Here is an 8,287-nt window from a genome sequence, read left to right as displayed (position 1 = left end):
TTCTGATGTCCGGCGACTCAAGGACCAACGCCGACCACTGGGCAGCCTGACCGGCCCGGGCGGTGCTGCCTGCCTAGGAAGACCTCAACTCTGCACTCCAAGGGGCCCGAGCGCCACCAGACACTGCGGGGCGCGGGCGGCGCGGCCAGGCGCCATCCACCCTCACCCCATGACAGGTGCGGGCTGCTGCAAGGTCCGCAAGCCACGCCGCGACAACGGCGCCGCACATCCGGAGGGAGTAAGCAAACATGCGAGCTGCACTCATGGTGCCACAGGAGCTGCTACGATGCCGGCTGATGGAGAGCGGCCGGGATGCACTGCTGGAGCGCGTCACTGAGCTACTGGACACTGCAGGTTCAGGAGTGCCGCCCTTCTGTTCTCTGCTCACGCCATGAGCTGCGGCCGGGTCGCATGGCGGGCCAAGCCGCGCTCGCGTGCCTACAGGCGCACCACCAGGCTTCATCGACACCGGCACGACCAACGGGGCTGCACGCCCGCTCGCGCCCGCGCCACCTCTGCTGGGTGCGGGCACGAGCGCTGCCACCTACGGTCCAGGCGGGATGCAGCCTTATCATCGTCAAGGTGGCACGCTGGGTCGGGCGACATGGAGCATGGGGCACTACGGTAAGGTCTTTGAGGCGGCGGCCTCGGAGGCCTACGTGCGCCGCATGGTGGACCAGGAGTACGTGCTGGAAGACGACCCTGGCTCACTACTCGAGCCGAGCTGGGAGGAGGAGGCGCTAGAAGCCGGCACCTTTCAGGACCCCTCCGGGAGCCTCGCCAACCGCGCCGATGACAACTTCTACAGGGTACAACTAATTCCTCAGGAGCAGGCTTACGCTAACCATGGTACGCAGGGGGATCAGGTCACAGCAGCAGATGGCGGTCCCGGCTCGTCGGCCTCCCTCCCGCCAGGGGGGCACGCTGGGGACTGCAGGAAGGAAGCCGGGACGAAGCCCCTCCTCGACGCTGCGCGGAACAAGGCGTCCCGCGGAGGTAGGCCCTCTGTCGGGGAGGTGCTCCAGAGCCTACCCCCGCAGAGGACCCATGGTTGTTGAGGGCGCCGCTGCCGTCCCCTCTGCCCTCGTTGGTTCCGTCCTGGTCTCCGGTCGTCCCGACGGTGGTAGGGGCGGCGCAAGGCGGGGCCCTCGTCTGGCGATATGAAGTAAGGCTCACACCTGTGAAGATCGCTGCCCGTGACACTCTCACGTAATAACGAGTGGGGCTGTACACGCCCCGTAGTCTCAGGAGTGCCGCCCTCGGGCCTAGGGGGCTCCCTTCCACGTCCTAGTGGCAGCACTTAGCTCCGTGCTCGTGAGAAGACTTGAAGACAAGAAGACTAGACTAGGTGCCGGACGTGGCCATTTGCTTTTGATCCCCTTTGTCGGTGGGAATGACACCTATGGGATCATTGGGATCCCTTCTACGGTTAGCGGGCGCGGGGTCATGACAAGAGCAGGTTTAGGAGAAAGCACACGGATCGTTTACCCAGGTTCGGGCCGCGAGGATGCGTAAAACCCTAGCCTTGCTTTGGTGGATGTATTGAGTGTTCTTGAGCTTTCCGAACTAGCTACGGTGGTTGTCCCGTTCAAAAAGCCGAATCCCTCTCCTGGTCGCCTCGGGCCTCCTTTTATAGGAAAAAGGGGCTGCCACAGCGGCACACAGGTGGTGGAGAGGTCTACAGTGCGCGAGCTTATCGCACGGCAATATGGGACAAAGTGCATTAAATGCACTACGTAGGTGTCCATTAGCTTTATCGAGGACGGGAACGAGGCCTGTCCCGTCCATCGCCGCTTCACCTTGCTTCGACACGCGCCCAGGCTGGCATTGCATGCAATGCCATGTAGGCAGGCAGGCAGCTGAGGTGGCGCGGTGGTATGGCCTTTAGGAAGATCTGCATGCCGACACGCAGGTGCTTGCTGATTTGGCCTGGAAGCTACATGTTGCCACGCAGGTGCCTGCCCAGCTGTTGGGTTGGTAGCTGCATGCGAACGGTGGCAGAGTCTTGGCTGGTGCGAGCCTGGCAGTAGCCCTGCTGACGACCTCGGCAAGGGTCTTGCCGGGGGCTTGGCAACGGTCTTGCCGTGGCGCTGCTGTCATCCCCGGCAAGGATCTTGCCGGGGGTCTTGTGGATTTCCTCAGCTATGATCCTGTCGAGGGTCCCCGTCTTCTAGTCCTCATCTAAACTCATATATTTATGAGCTTGACGAAGATTTGCATGCCACCACAGAGGCGCCTTCCGAGCCTTGGTTCCAATGCAGTAGGTTAGGTTGGAGCCGGTGGGCTAAAGGGTGGTTTACTCCGCTGGCATCCGGCAAGTTGCCCCGGCAAGGCTCTTGCCGGGGCTGCGGGGGGCCGCCTCGGCAAGGATCTTGCCGAGGGAGTCCACCTCGCCCTCTTGCCCTCCTATGCTCCCGGTCTTGGCGTCGCCTTGGTCGTCTTATGCCTTGGCTTCTCTCCGGCTTCCCTCCTCTGTCCTGCTAAGTGTGGCCGCGACGCGTGGCTCTGACTGCCCGTGCACAAGTAAAGGGGTCAAAAGGAGAGCCCCTACTTTTGTACACCGATAAGAGCCCCCGGGCCTGGGCCACACATAAGCGCGATGCATTGTTGGGCTAGGCCCAGAACGGTGTGCAAGCAGGTGGGGCGGATTTTATCGTAGTAATTTCTCGTCCACTGCGCTTCCCCACGACCCGTGTTGAACGCGCGATGTGGAGGGTCGTGCGTGACGTGGGGGTCATGCGTGAGGTGGTTCCTGCATGCATGCATCACATCGTGGTAAAGAGGCAGCTCGTGCCTTCCCCATAAAAGGAGGAAGGCGCAGAGGCACGGCCCATTTACACGGGTGGACTCGCATCGTGGCCTTCAAGGCGCCCGCGCCCCACGATCACGGAGTGGGGAGCGGCCGCTTCACCTGTCCCTTCAATGTTGCTCGCTCGTCATGTGTCCCTCATGCAGGTGGCAGGAGGTGGAGGCGGGAAACCGGGTCGTTGCTGATTGGGGCAGCGGGCCAGTGCTGATTCCCTGCACCCCCGATGACCGGATTGGTTGAGTGGGGTGGCCGAGCCCCCACTCCGCCCCTTTATAAGGAGGGGAGGGGGCAGCATTCCAGATTCTTCCATCATCTGTCTCCTTCCATCTCAACTTCTTCCTTCCATCTGCCATGGCGAGAGGAAGCGCTGGCCCTTCGACGGTGGCGGCGAGGGTCGCTGCCCGCGAGCGCGTTCCTCCTTCCCAAGAGCTAGTGGCGGCGGAACCGGCCACGAGAGGAAGGTGGAGGGGCGAGGTAGAGGTCGTCGTGGCGCTCGGGGGAGAGGAGGATGGGGCGGCGCATCGGCCTCGCCTCCGCCAGCGATGCCTCCCCCGACAGAGCACCACGTCGAGACCAGCCCCGCGAGTTCTTCATCAGGCCGTGCCGGCCACCGCGTCGCCGCCTCCGTCTCCCTACTACCTTTGCTCGGGAGATGGAGCTCGATCCACCCTAGAACCTCTAGTTGCACATGAAGGGCTGCGGGAACGGCGGCACGCGGGTCGACGTCGACTTCCCTGCCCCTCATGTCATGTACCTATTGGAAATATGCCCTAGAGGCAATAATAAAAGCATTATTATTATATTTCCTTATTCATGATAATTGTCTTTATTCATGCTATAATTGTGTTATCCGGAAATCGTAATACATGTGTGAATAGCAGACACCAACATGTCCCTAGTAAGCCTCTAGTTGACTAGCTCGTTGATCAACAGATAGTCATGGTTTCCTGACTATGGACATTGGATGTCATTGATAACGAGATCACATCATTAGGAGAATGATGTGATGGACAAGACCCAATCCTAAACATAGCACAAGATCGTATAGTTCGTTTGCTAGAGTTTTCCAATGTCAAAGTATCTTTCCTTAGACCATGAGATCGTGTAACTCCCGGATACCGTAGGAGTGCTTTGAGTATACCAAACGTCACAACGTAACTGGGTGACTATAAAGGTAGACTACGGGTATCTCCGAAAGTGTCTGTTGGGTTAACATGGATCAAGACTGGGATTTGTCACTCCGTATGACGGAGAGGTATCACTGGGCCCACTCGGTAATGCATCATCATAATGAGCTCAAAGTGACCAAGTGTCTGGTCACAGGATCATGCATTACGGTACGAGTAAAGTGACTTGCCGGTAACGAGATTGAACGAGGTATTGGGATACCGACGATCGAATCTCAGGCAAGTAACATATCTTAGTTTCTTGCTCGTTCTTCGTTTGCTTGCAGGAAACAGGCCCTCGTGGTCAGGTTGATCGTGCTTCGGCATGGTCAATAACCCCTCGGAAGTTGGTTTAGCGATTGCTAAGACGCGGCTTCTCGCACGTTCGTAGTCGGGTCATCATGGTCAACTCCCACAGAAAAAATAGCCATCTCATTGAAACATTGTCTCCGTTCCAGTTTTTTTCCGTCCCATCTCCCAATTTCGTTGGTTTTTTCATAGGTTTTTTTCGTGGATTTTTCTTCGTCCCCCCCCCTTCAGCGGTTTATTTTCGCGTCACCCTCTCACACAATGGAAGAAATCTGAACATATCAGAATTTTTCATACTGGCGCAAATTATTTAGTAATGTAGAATCAATCAAGATCAATCTCTAAAGATCAAATCTAATCTCTACTCCTAATGGAGTAGTTGGTAGTCTCCGTTTCGGGTTTTTTTCGTCCCACCTCCCAATTTCGCCGGTTTTTTCATAGGGTTTTTTCGTAGATTTTTTTCGTCCCCTCCCCCACTTCATCGGTTTATTTTCGCGTCACCCTCTCACACAATGAAAGAAATTTGAACATATCAGAATTTTTCATGCTGCGCAAATTATTTAGTAATGTAGAATCAATCACGATCAATCTCTAAAGATCAAATCTAAATTAACTAACATTACCTTAAATCGCTCAATCACATTAATTAGAAGACAAATAATCTCTATCTCTACTACCTAAAACAACCGTAAGGATCCGTCTCCCGTCTTATGCCGTCGATTTTCGTCGCTCTCCTCTCCCACACCTGTTTCCACCAGAAAAAACACTCAACCGCCGAGGAGACCACCCGACCTATCTCTCTCGAAAGGCACCAATCGATTCCTCTAGCCCTACCTCTCTCCTAATCTGGGCATCGACGATCGACATAGCAGATAACACTCAACATCGCCCACCCCCTCTCTTCCCATCTCGCGGGAAGCAGAGGAGACCGGCCTCTTCCAGATCGGCCCCGGGGTCACCGACGCGGACGACCGAGGGACTCGGCGCTGCCGGTCGGAGCTACATCGCCCACGATGTCGAGTAGGGCATGTGCAAGAGCTCTTGGCCTTCTGGGGCTGCCGCCGCATGACTTGTATCGTCAGGCCGTCATGGTGTCGGTCCAGCCGCCGGCTACACAAGGGTCCTCTCCCTCTCCCTCTCAGTGTGTATTCCCCTTCCTCTTCCCCCAAATTAAGACTGCTATGTTGCCTATTGTTGTGCTTCAGGTCTTCAGGTCGGCAGCGGCAACTTGGGACTTGGAGAGTAGCTTTTTGTGGTAGGGCATGCACAAGAGGCGTGACCTGCTGGTAGCTGTCCAGGGTATGCGATTCCAACCATCCAACTTTTTTTTGTCCTTGAGCAGGTGCTCCAGACGCCCTTTTGAGTTTCTGAGCATGTCTTAGCCTACAGATTCGTCTACACGGGCCACTAAAGCAGGGAATTCAGGCCAGGGGATCAATTTGTAATCATGGTTAAACAAATTATAATCATGATCTTAACAGGCTAACTGAATTCGATTGGGCCATCATCACAAGCATGTCCACAACTAGACCTCAATGGCTCCAACAGTATGGACCTGTAGGTATTTGATGTTTTGATCTACCAGTTTATGCATTCAGGTATAACTTAGGCTAAGCAATACTACTTTCATTGGGTTTTCAGTACTTGTATTTAATGTGCGTACAGAGATTCCGAAATAGCTATTTCCATATTTGATTGTTCTGAATGAGTAGTGCCTGCAAAACTTGCACCATGCTACTAAAATGTTTGCAACATATGGACGTGAATTTTGAGGACATGCGGCCACCCGCTGCCGTTATCTCATGCGTCGGCAGCGCGTCGTGATCGATGGCTAATATAGCATCTTGCCTCCCAACTTGCAATACTACACAGTGCTAATTTCTTATGAAATGGGAATACGCCTGTTATACCCTCACGCGTGTGGGCCCGCACACATTTATCATAGTAGGAATACATCCTTGTCCGTTAGCGATTCATCCTGCGAGGGACGCCCGTCCGGGGTGGGTCATAACTGCTCCGCTGCAGTGCGTGTTAATTGAAGTAATCAATTCATGATGGGTGTTGTTATTCGGTTCAGGGGAGCTGGGCAATGACTTCAATTGGGCAATTTATGGCATACACTGCTGTTTGGTGTACACACAGGCACAGTTACACTCGATGTATTTGCACACGTTTTGTGATTAGAGACGGGCTAATTGCAGCAGGGGCGTCGGTCCACAAAGGTGGCTAAATAATTTATTGATAGACCAGCTCGCAGCCTGCATGAGCAAGCTAAACGTACTGGGTGATACATGCAGCTCGGCCAGCAAAAAGTAGAACATATGAAAAAAACAGCAGTCCCTACGCAGAGGGGATAAGCTATGTAGTTCTGAGGAGGCAGCTCATGGCCAAGGTGTAACACCCTCGATGCGACTATATCTCCCACGTGTCGAGGCACGACTTAGAGGCATAATCGCATTGAAGGCATATGTCGCAAGTGAGGTAATCTTCACACAACCCATGTAATATAATAAGGGAAAGAGATACATAGTTGGCTTACAATCGCCACTTCACACAATTACATGAATAAAGCATTACATCAACCAAATTCAAACAGGGTCCGACTACGGAACCAAAATAAAAGAAGAACCCCAAATGCGACAAAGGTCCCCGATCGACCCCAACTGGGCTCCACTACTGATCAACTAGAACGAAACAACACAAAGAACAAGATCTTCATCGAGCTCCTCCTGAGCTTGGTTGCGTCATCTGCACGGACTCATCGCCACCTGCAAGCTGGTTTTGGAAGTATCTGTGAGCCACGGGGGCTCAGCAATCTCGCACCCTCGCGATCAAGACTATTTAAGCTCATGGGTAAGGTAAAGGTATGAGGTGGAGCTGCAGCAAGCGACTAGCATATATGGTGGTTAACATACGCAAATGAGAGCGAGAAGAGAAGGCAAAGCACGGTCGATAAAAGTATGATCAAGAAGTGATCCTGGACTACCTACGTCAAGCATAACTCCAACAACCGTGTTCACTTCCCGGTCTCCGCCGGAAAGAGACCATCACGGTTACACACGCGGTTGATTCATTTTAATTAAGGTCAAGTTCAGGTTTTCTACAACCGGACGTTAACAAATTCTCATCTGCCCATAACCGCGGGCACGGCTTTCGAAAGTTCAAATCCCTGCAGGGTGTCCCAACTTAGCCCATCACAAGCTCTCACAGTCAACGAAGGAATAGACCTCCACCCGAGACGTTCCGATCAGACTCGGTATCCCGGTACAACAAGACATTTCGACAGGGTAAAACTAAACCAGCAACACCGCCCGATGTGCCGACATCCTGATGGGAGCTGCACATATCTCGTTCTCAGGGCAACACCGGATGAGACATCCTACGAGTAAAATCAGCCCTCAAGTTTCCCCGAGGTGGCCCCGCAGTCTACTCAGTTCGGACCAACACTTAGACAAGCACTGGCCCGGGGGGTTAAAATAAGATGACCCTCGGGATGCGCGACTCCCAAGGAAAAAAAAGGCTGGGTGGCAAATGGTAAAACCAATGTTGGGCATTGCTGGAAAAGCTTTACTTAAGGCGAACTGTCAAGGGGTTCCCATTATAGCCCAACCGCGTAAGGGACGCAAAATCCGGGAACATAACACCGATATGACGGAAACTAGGGCGGCAAGAGTGGAACAAAACACCAGGCATAAGGCCGAGCCTTCCACCCTTTACCAAGTATATAGATGCATTAATTAAATAAGATATATAGTGATATCCCAACAAGTAAGTAAATGTTCCAACAAGGAACGGCCTCCAATCTTCACCTGCAACTAGCAACGCTATAAGAGGGGCTGAGCAAAGCGGTAACATAGCCAATCAATGGTTTGCTAGGACATGGTGGGTTAGAGGTTTGGCATGGCAACTTGGGAGGCTGACAACCAAATGGTAGGCATCGTAGCATTGGCATAGCAAGAGCGAGCAAACTAGCATAGCAAAGATAGTAGTGATTTCAAGGGTA

At 53.6% G+C, this 8,287-nt stretch overlaps 1 long non-coding RNA gene across 1 annotated transcript; it reads left to right on the top strand.

The window, feature by feature from the left end:
* Positions 1 to 4,988: 4,988 nt before the first annotated feature.
* On the top strand, positions 4,989 to 5,989 carry LOC125553768. The gene is made up of 3 exons (XR_007304191.1): positions 4,989 to 5,404; positions 5,490 to 5,583; positions 5,674 to 5,989. It is a non-coding gene; the product is annotated as an uncharacterized LOC125553768 (long non-coding RNA).
* Positions 5,990 to 8,287: the final 2,298 nt, after the last annotated feature.

The sequence above is a fragment of the Triticum urartu genome, chromosome 4, assembly GCF_003073215.2.
Source record: "Triticum urartu cultivar G1812 chromosome 4, Tu2.1, whole genome shotgun sequence".
NCBI classification, from domain to species: Eukaryota; Viridiplantae; Streptophyta; class Magnoliopsida; order Poales; family Poaceae; genus Triticum; species Triticum urartu.
Note: the sequence above shows the minus strand (reverse complement) of the source record. Positions and strands in the feature narration are given on the sequence as shown.